This window comes from Myodes glareolus, chromosome 16 (assembly GCF_982192425.1).
Source record: "Myodes glareolus chromosome 16, mMyoGla1.1, whole genome shotgun sequence".
In the NCBI taxonomy this organism is placed as follows: Eukaryota; Metazoa; Chordata; class Mammalia; order Rodentia; family Cricetidae; genus Myodes; species Myodes glareolus.
The window spans coordinates 9,205,262-9,219,415 of record NC_142041.1 but is presented as its reverse complement, the minus strand read 5'-3'; the positions used below and the strand labels follow the sequence as shown (position 1 = coordinate 9,219,415).

Sequence of the window (14,154 nt, the reverse complement as noted above, 5' to 3'; positions counted from 1 at the left end):
TCTCAAAGACCTAGGGCCCATGCATTACTAATCTGAGGGTGGGAACGTGCCAGGCGATCTCCTGAACACCAGCGGTGATAAGGGCTCACCAGGTGTCACAGACCTGTGAACTTGCAGCTTCCCAGATGTCCAGAAAAAATTTTACTTCCCAAAGTGGGTTTTGTTTACGACTTGCTGCTGGGGTTCGGACTGCAGGCCAGAGATCGAATCCTGAGCCTTGTTGTGTGCTTTGACTACAAATGGACACTCCTTCCCAGCTCGTCCATTGTCCTTTGCTTCTCTGTGTGTGAGAGCATGTGTTTGTGTGTGTACACATATGTGTGCTGGTATGTGAGTATGTGGATGCACATGTGCATGTGAAGGCTAGAGGCCCAGTGTTAGGGTCTTCCTCAGCCACACCCCACCTCCCTCACTGAGCTTGCCAGCACAGCCAGGAAACACTAGGGGTCTTCCTGTCTCCACACTTCCAGCAGCTGGGTTCACAGGGAGGAGAGGGAAACGGGGGAGGAAGGGAAGGAAGAGGGAAAGGGAGGGAAGGGAAGGGATGTTAGTCAGGGTTCTATATACATGGGATTTGTAGGAATGCCTTACAAGCTGTGGTCCAGCTGGTACAACAGTGGCTATGCAGAGTCGGCAGCTGAGTGCTACTGCTGATGAGAATCCTCCCCAGCAGCCTGCACCGCCCCTTCCAGCTCTGTAAAAGCCCTGTGCGCTACCCCCAAAGTATGCAGCATCTCCATCAATGGGTCACGGCATCTCCTTCTGGTGGACGACAGCCAAGGCTGGCACTGTTTGGGGAACCTTCAGGGCTTCCCTGGCTAGGTTGTCCATAGAATAGTTGGGGTTTTTATGTAGCTCTACTTGTCCTGGAACTTGTATATACCAGGTTAGCCTTGAATTCATAGAGATCTGCCTGCCTCTTCTCCTGAGTGTCGGCGTAAAAGGCAAGTACTCCTAGCTAGTTAAATGTTGGAGATATTAGATCACACTGTGAAGCCCAAGTTTGTATTTGCGTTGGTTAAATAAAACTAAACTTGGGTCAGGAGGCTGAGTCAACAAATACGTATAGTGATATTTTATTTATGTTTTATAAATGAAGCTTGCCTAAAGACCAGAAGGTAAAGCTAAGCCACCAGAGGCCAGGCCATGTCATCATACACCTTTAATCCCAGGATTTGGGAGACAGAGACAGATGGTTCTCTGTGAGTTCAAGGCCACCATGGGCTATACAAGATCAATGGAGAAACAGATCCAGCTGACGGTGGCTCACACCTTTAATCTCAGCACTAGAGAGGAATAAAAGGCAGGATGAGACAGGAGCTAGATTTCTTTCAGTCTGAGAATTTCTTAGAGGTAAGAGCTCTCTAGTGACTTGGCTGTTTTGCTTTTCTGAACCCCAATACCTGTCTCTGGGTTTTTATTAGTCATGCTATAATTAGTTGACAGAAAAGAGTCATAGAGGGAGAGATGGCCACAGGAAGCAGTAGGGTGGGGTTTGGAGTGGAGCAGCTCTTCCTGGTTTGGCCGAGGAGAAGTACAGGCTTCTCAGAGGTTTTCAGGGATGCCAGCAAGGAGAGAGGGTTAGCAAGTTGCTTCTCAGCCACTCTAAGCTTGCAGGTCTTCACCCCAACCTTTGAATCTTTTTTATAAATAGAACAGTAGAGATTTAGTTAAATCTCTCTTTAGCAGCAGGGACAGTGCGGTATCTGTGGGAACAGAGTTCAGGCCGGGCCAGGTTAGAGAAGCAGGCCTGTGACTGTGGAGGCTGAATTCCTGGCTGAAACAGTAGTAGATTAAGACACAGTCACTGTGTCAAAGTGAAAACAGCAGTTAATATCTTTGTTTTTAAAAAAAACTGATGGAAATGTGGGGCAAATTAAGCTATTCTACATTACTGGAGGGAGTGCAAAATATTGGCATGCTTTGAGAAAAAAAGCTAATCAACTTCTTATGAAAAAGTAGGTTAGTACAAAAGCCTGTGCATAAATATTTATAACCACTTTATTTATTATCTCCCCAAACTGTAAACAACTCAACTGTCTCCAGCCTGATGAATGAATAAATGATGTATGGCCTGTCCACAAAAAGGAATACTACACTGTGATAAGTAAAAATGAGATACCAGTGCACTCAAGAACACTGGTGACTGGACATATTCCCTACATATGACAGGAGGCTGACATAGGAGAGCTTCGAGGCTTTGAGGCTAGCCTGACCTCAATAGCTCTGAGCTAGCTTGACTATAGTATAAGCTTTTGTCTCAAAAACAGAATAGAAGCTGCAGGAAATAGTTAATGGCATGAAACAGTGGTTATATCATCCAGGTTTCTCTAGAGGAACAAAACCAATAGAAAGTACAGAAATGAGTATGTATGTGTGTGGGTGTGTGTATGTGTGTGTGTGCACATACACGAATATTTATCACACCCACACATAAATAAGTATTTATCACACTGATTCGCATGACTGATGTTTGATCTCAACTTAGAGAGCCAGAAAGCCTGGTAGCTCTTCAGTCCAAAGAGCAGAAAGCCTCAGAGCGAGTGGACCGATGATTAAGTTGTAATCAAGGAGGAAAGCCTGGAAGCTTCCAGGTGAGTCGGTGGCATGTGATGTGTTGACAGGCCAAAGAAGCATCTGCACCCACAGACAATAACAGCTACACAAGTATTCATCAGGAAGGCTGACGCTGGCACACCTGACTGGTTTGTTGCTGCTGCTGCTGATGATGATGATGATAATAATGATGATGATGATGACGACGACGATGATGACGATGACGACGATGACGATGATGATGACGATGATGACGACGACAATGATGATGATGATGACAATGACGATGATGATGATGATAACAATGACGATGATGATGATGATGACAACGATGATGATGATGACGATGACGATGATGATGATGATGACGATGACGATGATGACAATGATGATGACGATGACGATGATGACAATGACGATGATGATGATGATGCTTTTGTTTCACCTGAGCTCTCAGCCTATTGGATGGTACTGCTCCACAGGGCAGGTCCTTCATCTCTAGATGCTGTCTCTCGTGTGTCAGCAGCCTAGACAACCCCGCACACATGCAGAAGCGCACTTTACTGCTTTTAGAGGCATATCTCGGTTCAGCCAAACTGACAACCAGATTTAGCCATCGTGGCAGACATGGATTAAACAGTGATGGAGTTGGGCCCAGGGTCCCACACCTAGAATCCCAGCACTCAGGAGAATGAGGCAGGAGGATTTTAGTCTAAAGTTGCCCCAGACTGTCTGTGAAGGAGTTTTGAGATCAGGTTAACAGAGGTAGGAAGACCCCACTCTGACTATGGGGAGCATCCACTATGTAGTCAGTCCTGGAATGCTGAAAAAGCAAAAACAAACTAAGCACCAATGCTCCTCTCCATCTCGCTTCCTGACTAGAGATACAATGTGACCAGCTGTCTGGAGATCCTACTATCATGCCCTCCCTGCCATGATGGACTACACCTCCAACCTGTGAGCCAGAAAATCCCGTCTTCCTCCTTTTGTTTTGATTGTAGAAATGAGGAAACTAATTAATACGGAAAATAGGTACTGAGGGTGTCAATTAGGGAAGAGGTACAGGATTAGAGGAGAGAAAGAAGTATGAGAGGGTGATGTGGGATTCCCCTCTGTATACTGCGAATACCATTGGTTAATAAAGAAGCTGCTTTGGGTCTATTGCAGCACAGAATAGGGCAAGGTGGGAATTCCAAGCAGATAGAGGAAGAGAAGGTAGGCGGTGTCAGTGAGATGCCTTGTAGCTGTCAAAGGAGATAGATGCCTGAAAACTGAGCCTCCTGGTAAAATATAAAATAATAGAAATGTAGCTGGGCGTGGTGGTGCGCGCCTTTAATCCCAGCACTTGAGAGGCAGAGGCAGGTGGATCTCTGTGAGTTTGAGGCCAGTCTGGTCTACAAGAGCTAGTTTCAGGACAGGCTCCAAAAGCTACAGAGAAACCCTGTCTCAAAAAAAAAAAAAAGAAGAAAGAAAGAAAGAAAGAAAGAAAGAAAGGTGTTAATTTAAGATATAAGAGCTAGATAGCAATATGCTTAAGTGCTTGACCAAGCAGTATTTTAATTAATACAGTTTCTGTGTGGTTATTTCGGGTCTGGGTGACCAGGAACAAGTGAGCAGCCTCCACCAACAAAAGGACACAGGGAATTGAAAATGATCAAAATACATCATGTGCTTATTATATGCATGTGTGAAAACATGTCAATGAAATCTACTGCTTTATTAAATTAATATACACTAATAAAAGTTTTAGGGCTAAGGCTAGAGCCCGAAGGATAGAAGTGCCTGTCTACTATGCACCAAGCTCTGTGTTCAGTCCCCAGCACTATACAAACCAGATATATGGTCCACACTCAGGCACTCAGGTGGTAAAGGAGTGAAGGTCAAAAGTCCAAGGTCATCATCTATGGCACAGTAAGTTTGAAGTCAGCCTGGGTTTCATGAGACCCTGTCTCAAAAAAGGAAAACTGACAGCGACAATGATTTACTATCTTCAATAATAATATTTAGCAAAGAACTAAGAATTAATAGATAACAGTCAAGGTTTGACTATGTAAAATATGAGGAAGTAAGGCTCTGGAATAATGAGGGCCTTTGGGGTCCGGCCCCAAGATCCTCTTCAGGGTTCAGATTGGACACTACAACAAGCAAAATAAACATTTCCTTTGGGTATCTGAGGGCAAATGAACTCCCTCACACACGTGTTGTTTCAAACATGTCTCTATTCTTCTGCCTCTATTCTAATTCTCCTGTCTTACTTCTAATTCCTCCTAGCTTCTTTTCCTAGCTTCCTCTCCGCTCTAGCCTCCAAACTTTCTCTCCCACAGAAGGCTTGAATTGATAATTTAAAAAAATTCAAGATTTACCTCTCATTGGTCAAAAGCACATTCCTAAGGTAAGCAAATATAGGAGTCAAGCCATTTACCATGGCAACACAAGGGTTTCAAGGTTTCAGGAGTAGGACCATGACTAGATTGGGTGGGGCACAGTGCCCAGTGACAAACTTTGAGACATACATAGGTCTACTATTAGCAGACCTGGCAAGTAAAGAATTGGCATGTTTTTCTTAGGGTGTTTTGTGTACCAACCTTGTGCATAGCTGTAAAGTTTTAAATTTATGATCTATTTTCAAGAAGGCTTTAGTCTAGTTTGAACTTCCTCTGAGGTAAAAGTGAGCTAATTATGTGTGATTAACTTGAGCAAAATCAAGCTTTTAAGTGTCTACAGTCCTCATGAAGCATGACCTAGAATATAATTATGATTATATATATATATACATATATATATATATATAAATTATATAGGTAAATGAAAAGTCATCTTCTTGACCACTCACAGATATATGTGCCTATAAGACTGAGCTGTAATTTTGAGACTGCATATGCACATCATGTGAGATTACACATTACAACGCAGGTATTGGGGAGCTACCAAGCTGCTTTAGCAAAAGTGAACACCAGATTCCAGAGCTGATGGTCCTGCAGGCCTTGCCTGGACAGGATTGACCTCCATCAGAGTCACTCTTCTGGTGGGCTGACATCTGGATTATTCATTGTCATATGTTGTATATTTCCACCGCCTCCAACATGACAAGTTAGCACTCTAGAGTGAGCCTACTGGCACAAAGAAATTAGATATTTAGACTTAATTAAGAATCTTCTGAGAAGGAGCTGTAGACATGGCTCTTCATTTAAAGAACTTGCTGCTCTAACAGAGGACCAGGTTCAGTTTCCAGCACCCATATACTGGTTCACAGCCATCAGTAACTCCAGTTCTATGGGATCTGATGCCTTCTTCTGACCTCAGTGGGTAGCCTGCATGCCTGTGGTGCACAGACATCCATGCAGACAAAACACAAAGTAAATAGACAAGTCTAACAAACAAAGAAACAAAAATGGTCTTCTAAATAAAGCAAGGTCATATTTTTTATTCCAAAAGAATATTGCCTGCTATGAGGCCATTGACATCACTGAATTGGGTGACAATGAAATGAGATATTATGTGCTCTTAGTCTATAAGGAATACTGATCATTTGAAATAAAAATGACATTTGGAGAGTTAGGTGGGGAATGGGGTAGAATAGGGTGGGTGGAAAGAGGGAGAGGTAGGAGGTAGAGAAAATGGAAAAACAGATAAAGACAGCTTCTATCGTATTCTGCGGGGCTCAGCTTCTTTAAAAGCTGAGGAAGAGGATGCATCAAGAACAAGGCAGTGGTTTGGGAACCTCTTCCTCTAGGAAGAGGCAGGGGCTGACACAGCACTCTTTGGGAACAACAGGGAGCAGGACTGGGCTGCACACGCAGAGCCCCCTTTTAACCAAGCAGATGCTCTGAAAGTCTGATAATCCCACCCACTCTTTTGCTCAGTTTTTCCTTGGCACAGGCCCATGTCTTAGTTCAGGGCTTATTCATTGCAACACTTCCTGGACACCCCTGCTCCCAGCCTCTGCTTCTTCCTGGCCCTCCGGAATATTCTCCCACCCCTCCCTTTCCTTCCAGTATTCTACCACCCTGCCTGGATCCCTTTGACATACCCAGTGTGCTGCTCCAACTCTCCCTGGGGCTAACTTAATTCCTTAGGGTTCCCCACATCCCCAGTCACTGAGTGTAGAACCTCACTGCCCTCAGCATCAGACTGTGAGAACCAAATCAAGATACACCCATGAACTTAGACACTAAACAATGGGCTGATTACTAGATTAGCCCCAGATACAAACTAATTACAGAAAAGAAACCACAATCTTTCCTAAAATGTAAGTCTTCCTAACCACAGCTAACTCAAGTGTAAATATAATACAGGTAAAATTCATTTCAATGGTGTCCATACTATATTTCTTTTTTCTACTTTATGCCAACAGTCTTTCTGATCTATGTTTGTTTTTCAGTCTACAAAGACAGTTATTAATGTGTTTTAATTTTTAATGTCATGTCAGTATACACTGTAAGAGATGGTCTGATCAGACCAAAGATGTTCATTTTTAGTTATAAAAATGAAATTATGGTAAAGAACTGTGTTTCATATAGCTGAATGATCTAGAAACTATTAACTGCCAATGTTGTAAATGGTTAATTGTCTTTGTGTACCTTGCTCATATAGCCAAGCTGCTTTCCCATAATTTTTGGATCCTTTTTCATACCATGATGTTGATACAAGTTGGGTGGAATGTTGTAGAATAATCTTTCTGTACACTGTAGAAATATGTCACTGGTTTGTTTAATAGAAAGCTGAATGACATAGCTGGGTAGGATTTCTGGGCAGAGAGGATGGTGAGCAGAAGAAGGTGGAGACACCAGGAGAGGCAGAGCAAGTAGGATGGGAAGTACGGAGATGAGGTAATAAAACCAAAGACAGAATGCAAATTAATAGAAATGGGTTGTTTGAAACTATAAGAGCTAGTTAGGAACAATCCTAAACTAAGACCAAGCTTTAAAAATTAATATAAGTCTCCGTGTCATTTTTTGTGAACTGGTGGCCCAAAGAAAAATCTATTTATGGTGGAAACAGGAGACTCCCAGGACAACAACACAAAGAAGAACCAATCAACTTTACTACAAAATGTACAGCTCTGGGTATGGGGGAGTGGGAGCCTGAAGGAAGCACAGAGCCTGTCTGGTCACCTCCCAGACGTGTTGTAACAGGTCCACGGCTATGTGAGTCAGAGGATCTCCAGCTTCAAGGTGGCGGCTGAAGTCATGAGAGTGGAGATGATCTTCATTGCAGATGAGTAATGACAGGCAATGCATGAGGTGTGTAAGAAGAAGGAAAAGAAGAGCCTGTCTGTCTCGCCCCATTTTGTATAACTATAGCTGCATATCACAAAACGAGTAAACGACAAAAATCAGAAATGCATTTCTCAACAGTCCGAGATCAAAATGATTATGCCCGGTGTCTTACTGCTGTGTCCTCATAGGGCAGAAGGTGAAGAGGCAGCAAAGGGCAAGCTCTTCTCCCTGAACGAAAGACAATGAACCCACCCTACAAGCTCCTTAACAGACGAGCTCTTCTTTAATTCACACATGAGGTCATAGTTTTGGGAACCTAAGCATCTCCAGTTAGGCAGCTCCAACCACCACAGTCATCTGAGAAATTTATTTTCAAGCAATTTAAACAACTAGTATTTGGATAACTAATTATACCACATTTAATTTTAACTCCAACTGGAGAATGTTAGTTGGGTGTATAATTCATTTCTGACATTGACAGCGCAAACTTGGCAGAGACTCTACAGGTTAAAGACAAAGTCCTCTATAAGACAGCCCTCACATCCAACAGTCAGGTCCCCAGGATAACCTCACTTCTTAAGGACTGTGAAAATCCAAAAGGTCCACCATATCCTCAGATCTTATCCTTTACTACAGCAAGTTATTTGCAGTAATATTATATTTTAAAGAACAGGATGCACATAGCTACATGAGATGTGTGATTGCCTTTTCCAAACACAAAGCAGTTGCCCGTTGAAAATCTGAATACATATCAATGGTGTTGTGTACATATTTTAGTTTTCCAAATTCTATAAAATGAAACACATCTATCTGCCAGATTCAATTCCTTTGACTACCCTTTGGGTTACTTTCTGCAGGTAGTGGTGTTTGGTGTACAAAGAACAAGTAGGACATATCCTTATCATCTCCTTGGCTTGTTGCTATGTGATTTTTAAAAAAGTCCTCTTTTAAACCTTTGCTATTGACATGATTTTTTTTTAAATTCTGAGACCTTCAGAACATTTCCAGTCAATAATTGATTGATTTCTGCATTTCTGATGTGTATTATGTATATGGGATGTTTTCTATTTTAACTGAATAAAAAGTAAGTCAATTCTGTATCATCTAGTATAAGTTCAGCAGTTTCAATATGCAAAACAACTCTTTCTGCATACTACAAATGAGTAACTACATTGAGAGTTTCTTTAAAATCCTTTAGTGACATGAGAATAGCATATAATTTTGACTTCTGCACAGAATCATAAGGGCTTTGATCCACTTTACTTAAATTTTCTGATTTGTAATCTGCCTTTCCTGATTTATTTGCATCCAGATAGAATGTAGGGTCTCTAGTTATTGGTGTGTCCAGTACAATGTGAGACAGGATCCATTTAGTTGTCTTTATAAGTTGAATTCCTTGTTTTGGGGATAGTTGTTGTTATTCTCTCCAAAAACATTACTACGAGCTCATTGCCAAGGTTCACACTCTTCCCATAATTTGTCAATTTCATTATTATTAAAGGCACTATAATTTCTGCTAGGTCTCTTCATGCTAATTGATGAAGTCTCAATTTTCCTTTTAGAATTAACTGAGACAACTTTTCCACAAAGGTTTTAATTTTTTAGTCAGTTTAGTATTAAAAAGATCCATTCTAAGATAATATCTTCCCTCTGAATTAAAATTCCTGTAAGGGAATGTTTGTAAGGTAATATGACCAGAATGCAGTTAAGATCCGGATCCACATAATCCATTTGTACCTTCTGTAATTTCTCTTCAATCAAAGTAAATTTTCCCTCAGTTTCAGCTGATAATTCCCTGGGACTATTTAAGTCCTTGTCACCATTTAAGGTTTTGTTTAAATTATTCAGGTCATCAGGATCTACTCCAATAGTGCACCATAGATGGGAAATGTCTCCTAGCAATCTTTGGAAGTCATTAAGAGTCTGCAATCAATTTCTCTTAATTTGCACATTTCGGGGTCTAATTTTTTGTAAACCTAGTTTATAACTTAAATAATTAATAGAATCTCTTCTTTGCATTTTTTTCAGGAGCAATTTGTAATCCCCACCAAGGTAAAATTTTCTTCTTCAGTCTTTTTAAAGTATCTCCATTTGAATTGGATAGCAGCAAAATGTCATCCATGTAATGATAAACTATAGTTTCAGGAAATTGCCTATGTATCATTGCCAATGACTGACTTAAAAAATATAGGCACGTGTGAGGCTATTTAACAGTCCCTGCGAGAGTGTCTTCTATTGATATCTCTTAGCAGACTGAGAATTATTCTAAGTAGGTGCTGTGAAGGCAAATTTTCCCTTTCCTCTTCTTGTAAATGTATAGTGAAGAAACAATCCTTTAAATCATTAACTATAAGAGGCCATCCTTTTGGTAATAGAGAAGGCAGAGGAAATCCAGATTGTAGAGGACCCATTGACTGAATCACCTTATTAACAACTCTTAGATCTATCACCATTCTCCATCTCCCGATTTCTTTTTAACAACAAATACAGGAGAATTCGGAGGGTTGGTTGATTCTTCAATGTGTTGTGCATCTAATTGCTCCTATACCAGCTGTTCTAAAGACTGCAATTTCTCTATCATCTGCCAACCATTTTAAAGGTAGGGTTGTTTGTGCCTTTGAAATACCTGTTGTGCCCTGTTCTTATATAACCTGAATGGTCGGTGACTGTTCTTTATAATATTTTGTAATATTTTTCCGAGAAACATATGTCAGTTTATGGTTCGTTTCTAAGATTGGGGGAATGTTAATCTGAGTATTCCATTGATGTAACAAATCATGTCCCCACAAATTCACTGCTACATTAAGCACATATGGTTTTAATATTCCTCTCTGCCCGTCTGACCCTATACATTCAACCCAGCTCATGATCTGCTTTACCTGAGATAAAGTTCTGATCCCTAGAAATTGAACATTTACATCCTGAAGAGCCCAATTTGGGTGCCAAGATCCTAATTAAATTGTTATTGCATCCCACACCTGTGCCCACCAGATCCTCAATGTCAATGCCATTTATACACATTTTTAATTTTGGTCTTTGTTCATTTATTGAAGTTTGTCAAAATATTTGCTTTATGGTTTCTCCTGAACTTTTTGTTCTCTCTTCTATAGCTATTCTATTACCCAGAGCAGTATGGTTTCTTACAATAGGCATTAGGTCTTTTAATTGCTTTGGAAAGAATATTCCAGGATAATGACAGGAAATGACTGAACTGGATTTGGCATAGGGGCCTGAAAGATGCCCCTCACAAAGTTTCCTGACTGCAAAGGATTACCTTGAATATTCCTCATTGAGTTATATTCATTAGTTCAATGTCTCCATTTGCCACACCTTCTGCATAATCCAGAAGGGAGGGGCATTCTGAATGAATTATTCTTAGAAAAACATTGTTTCTAGGAATGCCAAGTCTACAATCCCTTTTAAGGTGACCTTGTTTGCTACAATTATAACATTTGACATTTCGATTTTTCCTCAAACCTATTGAAATCACCTCTCCTATCCTTGCATCATCATGGTCATGAGATTCAATATTAATTGTATCTCGAATCCATTCCTCCTAAGAGGCTGACCTCACCTTTAACAGCCTACTTATGCTCTTGCATAGAAAATTAGCATTTTCAAAAGCAAGAGATTCAATTACTATTTGTCTGGCTTCTGAATTTGGTATCATTCTGTTTACTGCTGATGTCAGTCATTCTAAGAAATCCATAAAAGCTTCCTTTGGGCCATGTGTAAATTTAGTAAGTAATTCAATTTTCTTTCCTATTTCTCGAATTCTGTCCCAAGTACTCAAAATTGTTGTGTGGCATAAATCCAGGGTGTGGCCATTATATACAGCTTGCCTTTCTATAGTAGTATAATCTCCTTCTCCAAGAATTTGATTTTGGAAGATTTCCCTATGTCTGACTTACTCCATATTCAGTAATCTTAGCTTTTTCTTGGAAGCCCAACAACCACATGTAAGTCCCTGTGAAAAACCACCCAAGAGCAAGGGCCAGCAATCCCAGAGAGCTCCTAACAGGCACTCAGCACCATCTACCAGTCTTATAACCTAACTATTTCAGCACACCAGCCAATACCAAAAGACAAGAACCCCGTGACCAACAAGGGAGATAATGGAGTGGGAATGATAATTGGAGTGGTATATCTTCAGCTAGAGCCTCTAGTTCACTCCTGCTTGGTTCGGAAAGCTTCATTCCTCTCTCTCTCCTCTCTCTCTCTCTCTCTCTCTCTCTCTCTCTCTCTCTCTTTGATTTTTTGGGGGGAGGGGAGAGGGACAGGATTTTGAAATCCTGGCTGTCCTGGAACTCATTCTGTAGAACAGGCTGGCCTTGAACTCACAGAGATCCACTTGCCGCTGCCTCCCAAGTGTTGGGTTAAAGGTATATGCCTGGTCCTAGTTCCATATTCTTGGTGGCTGTGGCAGCTCTTTCCTTGAAGTTGCCAGCAGCCTAAGACCCTGCCTAAAGCTATCAGTTTTTGACCATACTTTGACACAAATCCAGCTTGTGGTGGCCACATATCACCATCACTCCTTACCTACAGGCTATATAACCTCCCTGCTTTAGTTTGGGTGCATGACTTCTTCAACCCCAATTTCTGAGACTGGAGGACTCAGCCAGGAGTTGCTTTGCTCAAATAAACCCGTTCTTTTATGGTGCAGGAGAATTATCTGTATTCTGTCAATCATATTTTAATAAGACGCTGATTGGCCAGGCAGGCAGTATAGGCGGAAAACCAGACAGGAAGTAGAGGTGATACAATGAGAACAGGAGAATTCTGGGAAGCGGGGAGGTTCCTCTGCCACTCCTGCACAGACCACCAAAGAGGCAGCATGTAACTTGCCCAGCTGAGAAAGGTATGGAGCCATGTGGCTAATGTAGATAAGGATAATGGGGTAACATAAGTTATAAGAGCTAATAAGTAGCTGACCTAATGGGCCAGTCAGTTTATAACCTTATGGAGTCTTGTGTGTGATTTTCTTTGAGACTTGCCGGCTGCGGGGTACTGGGTGGGACAGATACCCCAACAAGCCAGCCCTCATGTTACACTTTTACTTTTTCAGTTTGGCTTGATCTGTGTTTCTGCCTCGGCGGAGAAACCTATCATCCTGCTACAGAAAACCTATTAGTATGATACAACAATGAACCACACAAAGGCAAGACCATGAGAACAGAAACCTAAGGAGCCTGAGAGAAGCTGCTTCTCTGGAGGCGTAAAAAGCCTTCCTACAGGGAATCAAGACTTTGCGTGGAATCTGACGGAATATGAGCTCAGTTCAGGCCAGGAGAGCAAATGTCTGTGTCAGAAGGAAAGACCATACTTTAAAGAAAAGTCATGTAGCTTATATAAAACACATAGAAAGGCAAACATGTAAGCACATGTACGTACACGTTTATTTTGTATAGTAATAGCAGGATGAAGGCCCAGAGCTAAAACTGTTATTTCTGGTTTTGCTTGCTAATATAGACTTGCTGTTCTGAGCCATCTGTGCCATGAACTTGTTGTGCTCAGACCCATCTGCAATGTTCCTAATCTAATGGTTTGAGGGATGGCTCATGCCCTCATTAGAAGATTTTAGTGCCTCAAAAAACATTTGTTGCAAATGGCAAGATATTGATTGCACTGCATTGTATAAAGCAACTCAACATAAAGGAATCTCTGTAAGAGCGGGAAGAAACAAAGCAACATGCCCTCAGCCTCTTCTACAGACGCAGGTCTTCTACCGTCTCTTATCCATTGATCCTCTTGGTAATCTCATGAGTAGGTATAGTATGCATGTTTATTACTCCAGAAAGCAAGGGCTTCAAGGTGTATCAACTTCCCCAAGATCACATAGCTCAAAAAGGCAGAGCCAAGACTAAAACTTCAGGATGCTCTCTTCCAAAATCTGTAATCTCTGTGGTGGCTGCTGCTGACTGCCTTCCCTGCATGCTTCTGTTCTTCTCTCTAGACATTGGTTTAGACTCTTCCAGGCAGCCAGTGGGCTACCTTCTAGATTGGGTCTCTTGCCTACAGGGTGTTTCTTAGCAACGGGTTCAACTGACATTTGAAGCTGCTCAGTTCTTCCTTCTGCACGAACATCCCATGCAACTTGAAATATTTATCATGCCTGAACTCTGCTGTGATCATTTCACCAACCCCCAGATACCCACTCATTCCTGCACGCCAGTGTTTTGCTTCCAACCAAACAATGCCTTCTCCCCAGGGTGAGTTGTGCTTTCTGCCAAAGATGAGTTCAGCGGTTTACCTGGTAGTGGATAAACCAACTACCAAAAGGAATTTCTCTACTGCAAGGGATGGTCCACGATAAGAAAGACATCTGGACCAACGAGATGTAAGGAAAAGTCTCCTGGGGAGCTCTGTGCACAACGCTGAG

At 41.6% G+C, this 14,154-nt stretch overlaps 1 long non-coding RNA gene across 1 annotated transcript; it reads right to left on the bottom strand.

The window, feature by feature from the left end:
• Positions 1–1,987: 1,987 nt before the first annotated feature.
• On the bottom strand, positions 1,988–4,777 carry LOC146891390 (uncharacterized). The gene is made up of 2 exons (XR_014997254.2): positions 4,389–4,777; positions 1,988–3,379 (listed from the first exon to the last, which is right to left on the bottom strand). It is a non-coding gene; the product is annotated as an uncharacterized LOC146891390 (long non-coding RNA).
• Between the last annotated feature and the right edge of the window lie 9,377 nt (positions 4,778–14,154).